This window comes from Erithacus rubecula, assembly GCF_903797595.1.
Source record: "Erithacus rubecula genome assembly, contig: scaffold_442_arrow_ctg1, whole genome shotgun sequence".
Classification (NCBI taxonomy): Eukaryota; Metazoa; Chordata; class Aves; order Passeriformes; family Muscicapidae; genus Erithacus; species Erithacus rubecula.
The window spans coordinates 54,782-70,489 of NW_027635897.1; positions in this window are offsets into that span (position 1 = coordinate 54,782).

Sequence of the window (15,708 nt, forward strand, 5' to 3'; positions counted from 1 at the left end):
CATCTCAAACCATAAAACCCCCCAGTCCTTTCACAGGAATCACTTAATCAAATGAAGACAGACCAAAAACCATTATTTTCATGGTTCACAATAGTATCAAGTTACATGCCTAAGAGACACCATTTTAAATCATAAATAATGAGCTAGCAAGTGTATAAAACTGGTACTTGAAGAAATGATAAAAAGACAGGAAACTAATAAAAATGCAGATAGTCCAGAACATACCTAATTTCCCCAATTTTAGAATAGAATAAGCTTGTATTATTAAAGCAAAAATGATTTCTATCAAAAACTATGTTTCCCAGAATTGAATACCACTTGTGGTGGCTGCTTGTGATCTCTGTATATGTTTTAGGAGTTCAGTTGGCATTAGCCTGTTTTTCTAAATACAAGCAGGGAAGAACTATAGTTCCTAATGATATGCAGTTCTGTAATTTAATTAGAAACCTTTCGTCTTTCAGTATTTTAAATAAAGCTAGGAAAGAAACTCTGTTTTGACACCAGCTCTCCTTAGTAGCAGCATTTCTCAGCACACAATCTGAAAAGGTCAACCTGCCAGACAACAATACAGAAAGTAAAAATTAAAGTGAGGGCAAGGAAAATCATCTTCAGATGAAACTGCTCTTGTGCAAAAAGAAAGTGATATTAAGATTCAGCCTGTGAACACATTCCTCAGTTATGAGAGAAAACATAATTCTTAAAATTCTGTTCACTACATTAGGGACAGAAAATCAACTACAAATTAGATGTTAGCTTGGTTAGTACTCAGATACCATAATTATTACCACAATATTAGGATAACAATCAAATAAACACATTCCAGAAAAGCATTTTAATTCATTTACTAGTGTCAGCCATGCTATGCTTTGATTTTATCAATGTATCCTTCAGCAAAAAGGTTAAATTATATTTTCAACATCATGTAAAATCAGCTCTGACTCACAGCTCACCACAGATTCTAAACAGGAGGCAAAGACCCAGTTTTCCTTTCAGAACTTCTCACATATCTATGACCTTTCTGTGGGCAGCTTCAGAAAATGGGGGGAAAGCCATTCCAAAGAACAGTACCAAGGAAATCACACAGCACTATGGATTTTTTCATGGCATGAGATTCTTAATCAATTATGAGAAATAACACAGAAGCAATTTCTGTCCACAGAACAGATTTAAAAGGTTTTTGTTTCAAGAACAATAAGAGGATGCTTAAAATTTCTTGTGCCGAAAGCTACATTAGGTTCTCAACTTTGAGTAATCAATATCCACACAATCTAAACTGTGGAATGACTATTTCCCCAAAGAGAAAACTTTTGGGATTTGCAACTCATCTCAAAACCTCAGGAAAACAAAATCAGCAGAATTTCCCTAATTCTATGGAACACAATTCCATTGTGTTCTATTACCCTTCAAATACTCACGTAAAAACAGACTTGTTTTCACTAGAACAGCTGTGACTGAAAATCTGGGGTAAAACCTATAAGAAATGGCAATATACATGAATGTTCCTTTCCACAGCAGCCACAAGCAAACAAGGAGTGGCACTCGTTGGCACAGCCTCTTGTCCACATACAGGAGAGTGGCCAAGGCAGTGCCAGCCGTCTCAGAGATGGGCAAGGACAAGAAAGGGTTTGAAGCTGTGCCAAGAGAGGTGTACACTGGACATTAGGAAGAACTGCTGCCCAGAAAGGGGCATGAGATATGGGAATGGTGTGCCCCAGGGGGCACTGGTGCAGTCACCGTTGCAGTAGGTGTTCAAGGTAAGCCTGGCCATAGCACTCCAGGCTCAGATCTGCTTGCCGTGGTAACCATGGATCACAGGCTGGAGTTGATCTCCCAGAACTCTTCCAAGCCAGTGCTTGGATTCTGTGACATCACAGCCTCTGGGGCAGCATGGTGCCTGGCAACTGTCCCCAGCCACCGCCGTGCCCCACAGCCTGGGCACACCTCGGCGAGGACAGACGTCCAGAGCGTGTGTGCTGGTGGCAGCTTCCCCAGAGCACCATGGCCGACCCTGTCCCATGGCTCTTCAACTTTTACCTGCTGCTGCTCCTGGGCCATTGTCCTGACCCAACCATCCATCCTGGGTCGGGCACGGTCCTGTATGTGCAGGAGCCGGAGCAGCAGGACAGGGACCCTGAGCCGACCACCCCATGCATGGATATATCGTGGCAGTCCTGGACGTGCCTGTTGGTGCAGCTGCTGGCCACAGGCACTGTCCTGGGATGGCGCCGCTACCGAGGGCGCTGGAGACGCTGGAGAAGGGTGAGGGATGGGGGGTCAGGCAGGAAGGATGGGCTTGGACCTCTTGGGCAGCCCTTTGGCCAAGGCCCCATGGCAGAGTGGAGCTGAGCCTCTGGCTGGGAATCAGGCCAGGGCTGAGCTCAGGGACAGCCCCAGGCAGAGGCAGCCAGAGCTCTGCTTGCTGCAGCCTGGCCAGGCCTGGCTCTCTTGCTCAGAGGCCAAAGGCAGCCCAGAGAGGAGCCCTGCTCTGCCCCTCTGCCCCTTCCATCGGGATCCCTGTGCTTTGCCTTGCAGAATCGGCGCCAGAGGCCCCGCAGCAGCAGCCCAGGACAAGGCTGTCCCACAGAGCTGATCCAGCTGCTGAGGAACAACCACACCCTGCTGCAGCAGTGCCTGGAACGCTGCTCCCAGCAGAGGGCCCAGAACAGCAGAGCAGCACAGGGGGCCAGCCGCAGGAGGAGGAGGAGCAGGAGATCCCAAATCTCGCCCAGCGCTGACCTCCAGCTCCAGCACGGCGCACAGAGCACAGCAGGGAATGGGTGACCCGTGCCAGCCCGGGCACAGGCGACATTCCCCATTGTAGGCTTTAGAGACACCCCATCCTTACCTGTAGCAACCCCCCACCTTTTCCACCTTCCCCTTAGTGTTCCTGTTCTACATGTTCAAGTTAGGCATTAGGTTGTTACCCCATAGTCCCCCGTAGTGTAGATTTTTAGAGTAGTAAAGTTAATAAAGTTCATGTTCTCTGCACATCCTGTGTTGTTTGCTTGATATTCCATCCAAGAGGGGACACAGAGGGATGGGTTTGAGCAGGAGCTCCAGACTGCCTGCAATGGAGAGCCTGAGTGCAGCAGCAGCATTTGCAGGAGTGCAAATGGAGGGCAGCTGGAAAGAAGATGGTGGGCAGTATTCTCCTGCCTCCATCTTCCAAGGAAGAGTCAAGTCAATCCCTGTCTGCGCTCTGCTGGGAGGGTCCCTAAAGGCTCCAGGAGGTGTCTGGGTGGCTCCAAAAGGGGCTTGCAGGACCCTGGGGCACCAGGGAAGGAACAGCATCATCCCAGGAATGCTGTGAGAGATTCCCCAGAGCGGCCCCACCTGGGGCCCGGGCAAGGGATGGATTCAGGCAGGCAAATACATCCAGGGGCTGCCTGGGCTATGGCAGTGAGGCCCAGCCCTGTTTCATATCTTTCTGCTCTTCATTTGTATTTAGTCCTTTGTATTTATCCTCATGACCCTCACAATGGGATTAGATTTCACTTTCTTACAAGGCAAAACCTTAGTTATTTTATTTCCACTAAACAACCATGTGTATTACCAGCTTAAATGACTTCTCTCTGACTTACTCTGCATCTTGCTCCTTTACAGCAAGATGCATCAAGCACCTCTGTTAAAGTACAGATGCCTCCCTGGAAAGAGGACAATCTTGCTATTTTCTGAAGAATCTTAACTTTGATGATGCACCAAATTTTACAAATCCAAGAGGAAAAAAGCCTACAGATCAGTTTTACAATTTCAAAAGCTGATTCCTCAACTCTTGCACACCAGTTTCCTTATTGGCAACGTTCAGCAGTGATACCAAACAAGCACAGAAAACAAATGGGAGAAGAAATGCAGACAGCCAGCAGGGGACCACCTACCAAAATACTGGGAAGAAACAGCACCCAGCAACAATTTCACTACAAAATGGACTGATCTTGTAGTCAGCTTCAATGCAATACATGGACTTGCTTACTTTCAAAGCCTGTCCAATTTTCAATTAAAAATAGAAAAATAACTCCTCTCCACATGCATCATTACTGTTAAGCCTTGTCTATGTCTTCAGCTGTTCTTATTTGACTTGCAGGATAATGAAATGTATTGAGATGGGATTTCAAGGCAGGTGCTGGACAAGGTATGGGAAGTATGTGCTGTTCAAGAATCCTCAGTATCAGCAGACAATTTGCTAAAGTTAAATTCTTTTTTTTCCAAGTAAGAGAACCACCTAGTGTTTTTATCTTCCCTGGTGTTTCCAAGGAAAACACTATTAGCTTTCTAGGCATACAGTTCCTGGCTATTGGAATATATACACTTAGGAAACAATGCAATTTTAAGAACAATCTGCTGAAGCAGTATTTTATTATTAAGATATTTTATTTAACTACTTGCTTTAAGAAGGAAAAGTGTTTCAAATCCCAATTTTGCCCTCCTTTATCCTTATTCAACAGCATGGATCTTTGAGTGCATGGGCAAATGGTTAAACTCAAGGTGGCACATGTTTCCCCAGTATCAATGTCCCCACAATCTAAACTGTGGAATTACTATTTCCCCAAAGAGAAACTTTTTGGGATTTGCAACTCATCTCAAAACCTCAGGAAAACAAAATCAGCAGAATTTCCCTAATTCAATGGAATTCCAATTGTGTTCTATGGCCCTTCAAATACTCATGAAAACAGACTTGTTTTCACTAGAACAGCTGTGACTGAAAATCTGGGGTAAAACCTATAAGAAATGGCAATATACATGAATGTTCCTTTCCACAGCAGCCACAAGCAAACAAGGAGTGGCACTCGTTGGCACAGCCTCTTGTCCACATACAGGAGAGTGGCCAAGGCAGTGCCAGCCGTCTCAGAGATGGGCAAGGACAAGAAAGGGTTTGAAGCTGTGCCAAGAGAGGTGTACACTGGACATTAGGAAGAACTGCTGCCCAGAAAGGGGCATGAGATATGGGAATGGTGTGCCCCAGGGGGCACTGGTGCAGTCACCGTTGCAGTAGGTGTTCAAGGTAAGCCTGGCCATAGCACTCCAGGCTCAGATCTGCTTGCCGTGGTAACCATGGATCACAGGCTGGAGTTGATCTCCCAGAACTCTTCCCAGCCAGTGCTTGGATTCTGTGACATCACAGCCTCTGGGGCAGCATGGTGCCTGGCAACTGTCCCCAGCCACCGCCGTGCCCCACAGCCTGGGCACACCTCGGCGAGGACAGACGTCCAGAGCGGGTGTGCTGGTGGCACTTGAACTGAGCACCATGGCCGACCCTGTTCCATGGCTTGTCAACTTTTACCTGCTGCTGATTCTAGCAGGGGTCTTCATCACACATACATTGGATGTTATCCCAACCAAGCAGGCAGTTCAATTCCCACAAACATGACTATATCAGCTATTTCACTACAGTGTCTAAGTTTAGTTAATAGCATAAATAAAAACTGTATCTGTATAGCAGAGTTACTTTAACACTATACACACAGCATCCATTTTTGTATTTGCAAAAAGCCAATATTGTAAGATGTATTTATATCATGCTGGACATTTTCCAGCCCATTCCCAGCTCAAAGCAGAGGGAAGAAGAAAAGGAGAGAGCAGCCCTGACAGAATCCCAGAACGATGGTGGTGAGAAGGGGCCCAGCAGGGTGAGACACCTTCAGCCCAGTGAAGGTGCAAATGAGACCACAGGAGAACCAACATATGGATTTGATTGAACATGGATTTAATGGAACAAGAAATGTGAGGTAGAGAAATAGGAAAGAGAGAAAAAGAAACAAGGAAGAGCTGAGGCTGGGACTGGGCAGCTGCCAGAGCCGGCACTGAACAATTTACTCAGTAGTGACTACTCAGTGAGTGGCATGAAAAATGAGATTTCTTTTTCATAGATTTAAAAAGGCTTAATAAAAGATAATAAGAGACAAAGAATAAAGAAAAAGCTTATAATGGTTGGGTTTTTGGTTTTTAGCTAAGAGTTCACTTGATTTTTTGGAGATATTTTTAAAATGTTTTAGCTTGTCGTATATTTATAAACTTATTATATATTTATAAACTCTTTTATAAATTATTTTTTTATTTTAGGAAGTGTTTATCTGGCTATTTATTGAGTTTGCATTTTAGAACGTGTTTTTTTTATTGTAGTTTTAATTTTTTTTATTAGTTTTAAATTGGGCTGCGATTTTTAAGTTTTATAGACTGTTGTTGCTGGTAACTGGTTATTAGCAGTAGGTGTTTTCATTGGGTGTTATTTAATTAAGTAGGTAGTTTATTTATTACAAAGACATATTATTAGCCTATGTTATTTTTAAAAACAACTATATTTTAAAAAAACACTACACATAAAGTATTAATTTGAATATTCAGGAGAAGCCAATCCCACAACATGTGTTTGTAGCAGCGGCAGAGCCGCAGCGCCCAGCGCTCCCCACTCCCACCCCACCTGCGCCACCCCCTCGCATCCAGCGACCCCCGGGAGCGGAACTGGGGCTCGGGGGGAGGGGGACGGCACGGACGGATCTGCACTGGGGGCCCCGAGCCCCCTGCCCAGCCCTGTGAAGCGCGGAAAAACTCTCTATACCACACAAAATAAGGTATAAGAGTAGGAATGTATTTATTCAGCGCTCAGGGGGATAGCTCCTCCAAAAACACGCACACCTTTGGTGAACTCTGCCTCTCTTTTAATTCTCTGCAAATTAGGATTGCACAATACACCTAATACATATTCATTGCCTGTCCTGATTCATATTAAAATTAGCTACACAAGAAGTTAGTAGCCACTGGGGCCATGGAGCTCTCTTAACAATGGGTGACAAATTTAACTTTTGGTCCCTAACTCAGCACACTGTTACTTGGGCAGGCAGGCTTAACCCCTTGGAAAGGGAAAACCCTGTAGCTTTAATTGGTACCCCTGACCAACTCCTAGACAACATTCAAAAATCTGCCTGCTTGCAAATTATACATGAAATAAAATTCTCCACTGGCCATAAATCACCTATGCAATTACCTGTAAATGTAAAACAATATCCTCTTCCCTGTGGTGCCAAAGTAGACATCAAACCGGTTATACAGGACTTGTAAATCTTACCTGTATGGACAATCAAAAAACCCAAACCTGGCACTCTGGCTGTTTATCAATATACTGATGATACCCTTATGGGAGGAGATGAAATAGAAGTAGTGAGGGATACTCAACAAAAAATAATCTCCCATTTGGAAAGCCCTAACTCGCAAATTGCCTCAGAGAAAATTCAAAAACCTTCTCAGGAAGTGAAGTTTTTGAAGACAGCCACTACTGGGACTGCCCCCCCTGAAGGGGTGGCCCAGAAATCCTCAGTAACAGAAGGAACTGTAAAAAATCTGGCAATAACAGAAACTGAGAACTTGGGCAGCAGCTACGACAAAACTCCCTCAATAATTGAAGTAGCTTCTGCTTTCTCCCCCAAACAATCTTTGTTCACTAATTCTTCATTCACTAATGCTTCTGCTGAACAAATTATTGCTGGGGGATGGGGTGACTCTTGGGTTGGGGTGCTGATGGTTATTGGGGTGTTTTCCAGCTTGAAGTGCGGAGTGCCTCCTTTGTTTGCAACTACACTGATTCTTATCCTGTGTTTAAAGGAGGTACAGAGTGGCTTCCTTCTTGGCAGCAAAATGATTGATAAGTTAACAGAATTCCAGTACGCATTACATGCTGGATAGTTCCATCATTTTAACCTCCTGCCTCTTTGTGGCAGATTCTATTGTGTTTACTTTTCACAGAATAATGCCACGGGATTAATTGTTGAATCCCTCATCGAACCTGTATGCAGTCATGGCACAGGACCTTACAGATGTGTTTCATTTTGTGAGATTCAAAATCAAAATTGAACTGTTGCACAATTTTCCTATGAAATTATGTGGTAAAAACAATTAAAAACATGGAGGGGAACTTAATGTTATAACACCTACTACCCAACCACCGGTTATACTGAGCCTGAAAATTTTTGAAATTGGACCTTGAGTAATTCAGAAAACTGGCCAACAACAAAGATTGTTTAATCTGGCATTGTCTTTTAAACAAGTCAAATTGCCAATGCAAAACAATGTCTCAGTAATTCTGCCAGCTTGTTCACCTTTTCTAGGGGTGGACAGCCTGGTTGCAAAAGTAGGAGGATCCTTTCAAGAAACAAACAAGAGACATAACTGCTGTTGTGGGAACAAAATTGGGAATTTTGAATAGTATTGATTTAGAAGTATTAATGAATACATTGGCTAACATCTCTTTAGCTCTCTGCTTTATTCAGGCTCAATTGTGGATGCAGTCAGTTGCTGCCTGAATTGTACAAGAAGTGGAGGAAGCCACTTTTCCTACTGAAATTCGGAGAATAATTTGGGATAATGCCCATGATTTTGAAAAATAATTCCAATCCTGGTGAAATTACTACCCCAGCACAAACACAGCCACAGCCTTTGCACTGACCACATGTAATGCTCCAGTACATTCAATATTCCCTATCACTGCATTGGGGCTGAATCATGATGGAGCTATTTTCTATCCTTTTGATCTTAGAGAATGGGTTGTCAAATTAGTGAAAAGTAACAAACTATTAATTTGGAAACTCACATTGTCTGGGAACAACAAGAGTTTATCTGTGAAAGTAATGCAATCAGAGCTCAAGATATTTGCTTAGACACAGAACAGAATGTCTGTAACTTTGAAAGTTATCCAAAGCAGATTCCTGAAACAATACTGGGGTATATGAGCAATGGGTTTGCATGATTTAGAACTGCTTGTGATAGTGTTTTTGTAGAAGATTTGGTAATGAGTACTAAAAATAATTTAAATCTTTGTGTCTGTAACTTTACTAAAATTGCTGTTTTAAATTTGAAAATTGTTTGTTTTAAAATTCCTTATTTTAGTTGTGTTCCATTTTAAAATGAAATCAATTATTTGATTTGTAATTTGAACATTTCTTGCTTCAAAATTGCTTATCTTTGTTGTATTGCATCATGAATATTGATTAAGGTTGATTTTTAGTTATTATTTATGTTGCATTTTCTTTAAAAATTGACTCAAACTGATTATATTTTAACGAAGAAATTATTATTGAATCAAAAATTGAAATTGAAACATTGATTTAAATTGTTTATTTGTCTTCTGTAATCAGAAATTGAAATTGATTGGTAAATTGATTAAAATTTATAAACATTTATTTAAATTGCTTATTCATCTCTTTGTAATCAGAAATTAAAACTGAAAATTGATTGTTAACTGATCATTTTATTTTAATCAAGAAATCATTATTATTAAATCAAAAAATTGAAATTGAAACATTGATTTAAACTGCTTATTTATCTTTTTGTAATCAGAAATTGAAATTGATTATTTGTTTTGTTTTCTCTCTCTTTTACCTTTCCCTTATCTTTTTCCTACTTTCCTATTCTGTCCAACTTTCTGTCTCTGTTTTCTGGGATATGCTCTCAACTCATCTGAGTCCTGAAGACTTCACCACAACACCAGGAATGAAGTGCTGCTGCCGATGATTGTGAACCATGGGGTGGTGTAAGAGTCAGTCTCAAGTTTTCTCTGATCTGCCTTATGACCATCAGCAGAGACTGGGCCCTGAGATTGCACCACTTGCCCTGAACCAGAGCTCCAGCCTGCCCAAGGTGGATGCTTGCATCAGGCCAGGGATTATTTGTAGCTGTGCCTGGTGCTTTTCATGGTACACTGCAGGGTGTTGGTTATCACACCCTGTCCCCGCACCTGCATCATGGGGCTAAGATCTCCACAGACAATAGTCCATAAATCTTCCTACCTTTTGGCCAGAGGCCACTAGCTTTGGAAAAGGACTATAAAAAGTGACTTTCCCCAAACTGACTTTGAGATCTTTTTCTCCCCAATGGATTGAAGATGCGTCTCGTCTCATCTCGTCTCGTTGGATGGCCACAAGGGTGCGTCCCATCAATTGGTAGGTATATCCCATCCTTTTCTCTCTCCCCTTTTATCTCTCTCTCTCTCTCTATCACAAAACTTGATTGTTAGTACGCAATAAACTGAATTACTGCTTTCTGCTAAACAAACCTGAGTCTCTTGCCTTTTGTCTTTTGCACCCTGGGGTCGACTTAACCATCACGACTCGGGCTTGGGTTGAGCGGATCGTGATAGATGTGCTGCTGACTGTCACCCGATTCTGGGTCACTTGTCGCCAGCTGAACAAGTTCCCCATCCCCCCCGGTAAAATTGGCTGCTGGGACACACTGGCATGGTGAGGGGACAGGGATAATGCCTGCGGGGACAGTGGGAATGGGGGGGGAGGCACCTGCAAAGAAACAATGGGGACAGGGTGGTGGCACCTGTGACGGGACAGAAGGAATGATTGGGGTGGTGGCACTTGGGAGGACAGTGAGGACAGGGTGGTGGCACTTGGGAGTACAGTGAGGATGGGGTGGTGGCACCGGCAAAAGGACAGTGAGGACGAGGTGGTGGCACTTGCGAGGGGACAGTAGGGACAGACACACTTGCCCCCAAGGCTGGCAACCCCTGCGCGGGACCGCCGGAAGGTGAGAGTCCGGCGGCCGCACTCCGACACCGCGCCAGCCACGCGACCGGACTCTTCCCAGAAGCCTTACAACGCCCGAGATGCCAGGGCAGACATGTCCCCAAGCTTGTGCATGCCCCCAATGACACACATGTCCCCTGTTGTCCCCAGGGCCAGAGCACAGAGCAGGGCCTGCAGCAGGTGGATGCCTTGGTGGCCCGGTACCGTCGTGGCTGCCTCTGGTGGGGACTTCCCTGGCTGCCCGTCCTGCGCCTCTTCCACCCCAGCACCCTCCGGCCACTCCTCAGTGCCTCAGGTAGGACACGAGACACCAGATGGGTCCCCAGAGCCACCCATGGGTGTCACTGCACCTGGCACAGAGACCTGGCAGTGCCCAGGCAGTGGCCACCAGCCCAACCCCACAGGTCCCCAGAGGTGTCACCACGGCCAGGTCAAACACCACCCCAGAGTGGCCAACAACCTGTCCCTGAGGCTCCCTAAGGCCAGCCAAAGGTGTCACCCTATCCAGCCTCTGGTTGTCCCACAACCCTCATGCTCGGTTGGCTGTGGGTGCTGGGAGAGGGTCCCCACTGTGGGTTAAGGGGTGCAGACAGGGTGCCTCATCCCAGTGTCCCCACCCAGGGGACCCCAGTGTCCCCACCCCAGTGAATCCCTGCCCACCCCATCCTTGTGTGTTGCAGCTTTCGTGGCCTCCAAGGATAAAACTTTCTAGGCCTTCCTCAAGCCCTGGCTTAGTAAGTGGAGGGGGTTGGGTGGGGACAGCAGCCCTGGCTGCCCCTGCTGGATCCAGGTGTCACAGGGGAGGACACAGCAAGTTTTGGGGACAGAACCATTTTGCACCCGCAGTGGATCCGGGTGTGTCACAGGGGCAGTAGGTGACCCTGACACACTCTGGGTGCCCCCAGGATGGAATCGGGTGTGTCACAAGGGCAGTGAAGGGCTGGGGGTGCCCCGCTGCCCTTCACCACCATGTGCATCAAGGAGAGCCTGTGGCTGCACCCTCCTGTCACTGCCGTGTCCCGGCGCTGCACCGAGGACGTCCCCCTGCATGACGGCCGTGTCATCCCCAAGGGTATGGCGTGGCCAGTGTGTCCCCAGTGTCACCACCCACTGCTGTCACCTGCTGTCCCTAAAGTGGCCATTCCCATCCTACCAGGGGTCATCTGCCTGATGAGCATCTACGGGACCCACCACAACCCAGAGCTCTGGCCTGAGCATGAGCTAGTGCCACCCTACGAGGTGTCCCTGTCACCATGGTGGTGACAGCTGCGTCCTCACAGTGTCACTGTCACCCCAGGTGTTCAATCCCCTGAGGTTCAGCCCAGAGAACAGCAAGGGATGGTCTCCGTCCTCCTTCATCCCCTTCTCTGCTGGCCCCAGGGATGTGGTGGGGTGGGGACAGGAGTGTCCCCAAGTGCCCCCCCCCATCCCTGGCTGGGATCACAGTGGGGTGACAGTGACGATGGGGATGTGGTGGCAGGAACTGCATCGGGCAGAGCTTTGCCATGGCTGAGATGAAGGTGGTGGTGGCACTGACACTGTCCCGGTTCGTGCTGCGGAGGGACACAGCGAGGCCACCCCCGCGCCGCAAGCCCGAGCTGATCCTGCGAGCCAAGGACGGGCTCTGGTTGCTGCTGGAGCCACTGGTGGGAGTGGCCTGAGGGACACGGGTCACCAGAACATGGGGACATCTCGCCAGGCAGGTGTCACACCCAGGGGAGGAGCAGTGAATCAACGGTAGCGTGAAGGGGACGACATCATGGTGGTGGTGGGGATGTGTTCTCCTTGGTCATGGGACACGTCATGGTGTGGATGTGTCCACCCATGGACTTGTCCCCTAGGCCACTTGTGACCATCCATGGCCATACCGCCATGTCACCATCCATGACCACATTCCCCCATGTCACCATCTATGTCTGTGACCCCCCTCAAGCCTGATATCTCCATCCACAGCCCTGTCTGTATCTATATCCATATCCATACCCATATCCATGTCCCAGTCCCCACCATGTCCCCACCCACGTCCCACAACATCCCCATCCATGTCTTAGTTCAATCTCTTTATTTTTTACCCCAATGTTGAGTGAAGGGCTGAAGAAAAATGAAAGAAAATCAAGGGCAAAATAAAATTATTTACCTATCCATGCTGACTGAGTATGCATGTGCTTGGGTGGGTAGAAAGAACCTTTTTAGAGGACTTTCCACTCCACTGTGTACATGCCCCAGTACATCACCATATGGCTGAGGAAGATGCCTGCAGCCCAGACAGAATTAGAATAATTGAATGGTTCAGGTTGGTAAAGATCTCCAAGACCATCCAGTATTCCTTGATGCCGGCAGATGAAATGATTGGATGCAAAGGTGAAATTTTTTGGGGTGGAAAGTAAAATCTGCTGTCCCAAATGAATTCCTGATGTCAGTCTGCATCCCAATGGATTTTTGGCCTGCTGAATCCAGCGGCCCACGGGGACCCAGGAAGATGTGGAGACCAACAGCCTGGTGTGTTCCCAACAAGGATCACCAGGACCATGGATCACCAAGGCTCTGCCCAACGAGGGTCACTGGAGAGCTTCCAACGGGGTCCAACAGAGGGGATGGAGCTGGAGCAGCGCAGGAACCTCTTCCCACACGCGGGGCACTCACAGAGCTTCCCTTACCAGTGCCCCCATTAGTGCTGGGTCACGGCAGAGTTCTGGGAGAAGCTCTTCCCACACTGGGGACACTGTTAGGGCCTCTCCCTGGTGTGGATCTGCTGGTGGGTGACAAGGGTGGAGGTTTTTTTAAAGCCTTCCCACAGTCAGGGCAGCAGAAGGGCCTCTCTTGTGTGTGAATCTGCTGATGCCTGAGCAGATGGGATCTCCTCTGAAACCTCTCTTCACACTCAGGACACTCATAGGGCTTATCCCTGGTATGTATCTGCTGGTGAACAACCAGGCTAGAGTTCAGGGTGAAGCTCTTCCCACACTCAGGACACTGATAAGGCTTCTCCCCAGTGTGGATCCTCTGGTGGACAATAAGGTTGCATCTCTGGATGAAGCCCTTCCCACATTCTGAGCACTTGTAGGGGCTTTCCCCAGCGTGCATTGCCTGGTGTATGATCAGGCCAGAGCTGTCATGGAAGCTCTTCCCACATTCCCCACACACATAGGGTCGTACCCCAGTGTGGATCATCTGGTGGTGAGTGAGGTGGGAGCTCTTCCTGAACCCCATCCCACATTCCCCACACTTGTAGGGACGTTCCCCAGTGTGGATCATCTGGTGGCGGATCAAACTGGAGCTCAGTCTGAAGCTCTTCCCACATTCCCCACACTCATAGGGCTGTGCCCCACTGTGGATCCTCTGGTGGGCAATCAGGTGGGAGCTGACGCTGAAGCCCATCCCACATTCCCCACACTCGTAGGGCCGTTCCCCAGTGTGCACTCTCTGGTGGCAGATCAGGTCAGAGGTATCTCTGAACCCCTTCCCACATTTCCCACACTCATAGGGCCGTTCCCCGGCGTGGATCATCTGGTGACGGTTCAGGTGGGAGCTTGTGCGGAAACTCTTCCCACATTCCAAGCACTGGAGGGGCTTCTTGCCATCATAAAGCTGCTCATGGACCATCAGCTCAGAGCTCTGGCCAGGTCTCTGGCTCCCTGCCTGGGACAGGCTGGGGCTTTCCACCTGAGAGCATCCTGGGCTGGGTTTGGAGCTCCTCCTCATGTGGGATCTCTGGGGGTTTTCCTCCCCGTTGGATTCCTGCACCGTGCAGCTGCTCCAAACAGCCTCTTCCATTATTTTCTGATGGCGCACCTTCCTCTTCCTCACAGCTTTCTCCTCTATCTGGATAAAACCTGGAAATGGGAAACCAGGGTTTGGGGAAAAACAATACGTGAGTGCAGTGGCTTTGAAGGTCCCGATATCCAGGCCTACCTCAAGATGTCACCGAGTGTCTGGTGTCCATAAAAACCTCCAAATATCAAGAAGGTGTTAAAAAACACTCTCCCAGGAGATCCCTGATTGCACTGTCCTCACTTTGGGGTTATGGAGGTTCCTGTTCTCAGAGCAGTTGGGGGCCCATGGATCCTGGGGATCCCCTCTCTCCCGGCTCCTGCTCAGGCACGCTGAGGGTATTTCGGGGGTCCCAGGGCTCATCCCAGTCTGACTCGGCTCCCCCCACTCCAGTCACTCTGGCCTTACTCTCACTCCACACCAGCACTTCCAGGCTCGGGGGGCCCGCACCCCACTCATCTCCCGGCTCCACCTCCCCTCCACGCTGCCGGGGGTCCCCCAGCTCTGCTGTCGCCCCTCTCCCCACGCCGGGGCTCCCGCCTTTCATCCCCCGCCTCTCCCGGGGATCCCCAAAACCGATGTCCCGCCCCGCCGGGACCGGGCCATCGCCACGTGGGCCCCTCCAAATCCCCCCAAGGAGCATTTACTGCTCAGCTTTGGATTCCTGCAAGAGCCAGAAACATCCCCTCCTCACATCAATAAAACAATACCTCTCCCAGGGACACCCAAATATATTTGGGACTCGATTCCTGAATCTGCGAGGCACAAACACCAACCCCCATCCCCCAAGAATCCAAAACCCAACCAGCCGTGCCGGAGCTGCCGCGATAGCCCCGGGCCGAGCTTCCCCTCCGCGCTCACCCGCGGGATGCAGGAATGCGATGCTGCCGGGGCCAGCGGAGCTGCGGGCTCAGCGGGCTCGCCCTGCAGCACCGCGATTCTCCGCCTGTGCCCGCTGATCCTCTCCTGCTCCTCCTGCTCCTGCTCCTCCCCTTCCTCTCTTTTCCCCTTCCCCTCTCCTCCTCTTCCTCCCGCTGCTGCCCCGCTCGCATCCCGGACCCCCCTTTGCCACCCCCTGTGCCCCGCGGCCGCCGCAGCAGCGGCTGTTGGGGAGGGGGCAGCACCCCCTGAGCCTGCAGGGGAGACAGAGCAACTGAGAGTTAGGAATCGAGCATCGAGAAATGCTTGGACTAGAAGGGGGCTGACAAAACCCTATGTTTGCTGGAATTTACGGTGCTTACAAGAACAGGGGAGAGCAAGGCTGCAGGATAAGATAAAGAGCTGGGGTGGGCGAACAGGATGCAAGGACAAAGGCACCACAGGATAAGGGGGATTCTCCAGATCCCTGAACCCAGGAAAACTGGTATCAAAGTCCAGAAGATGAGCAAAGGAGTAAAAAGAATATGTGCAAGGAGACAAG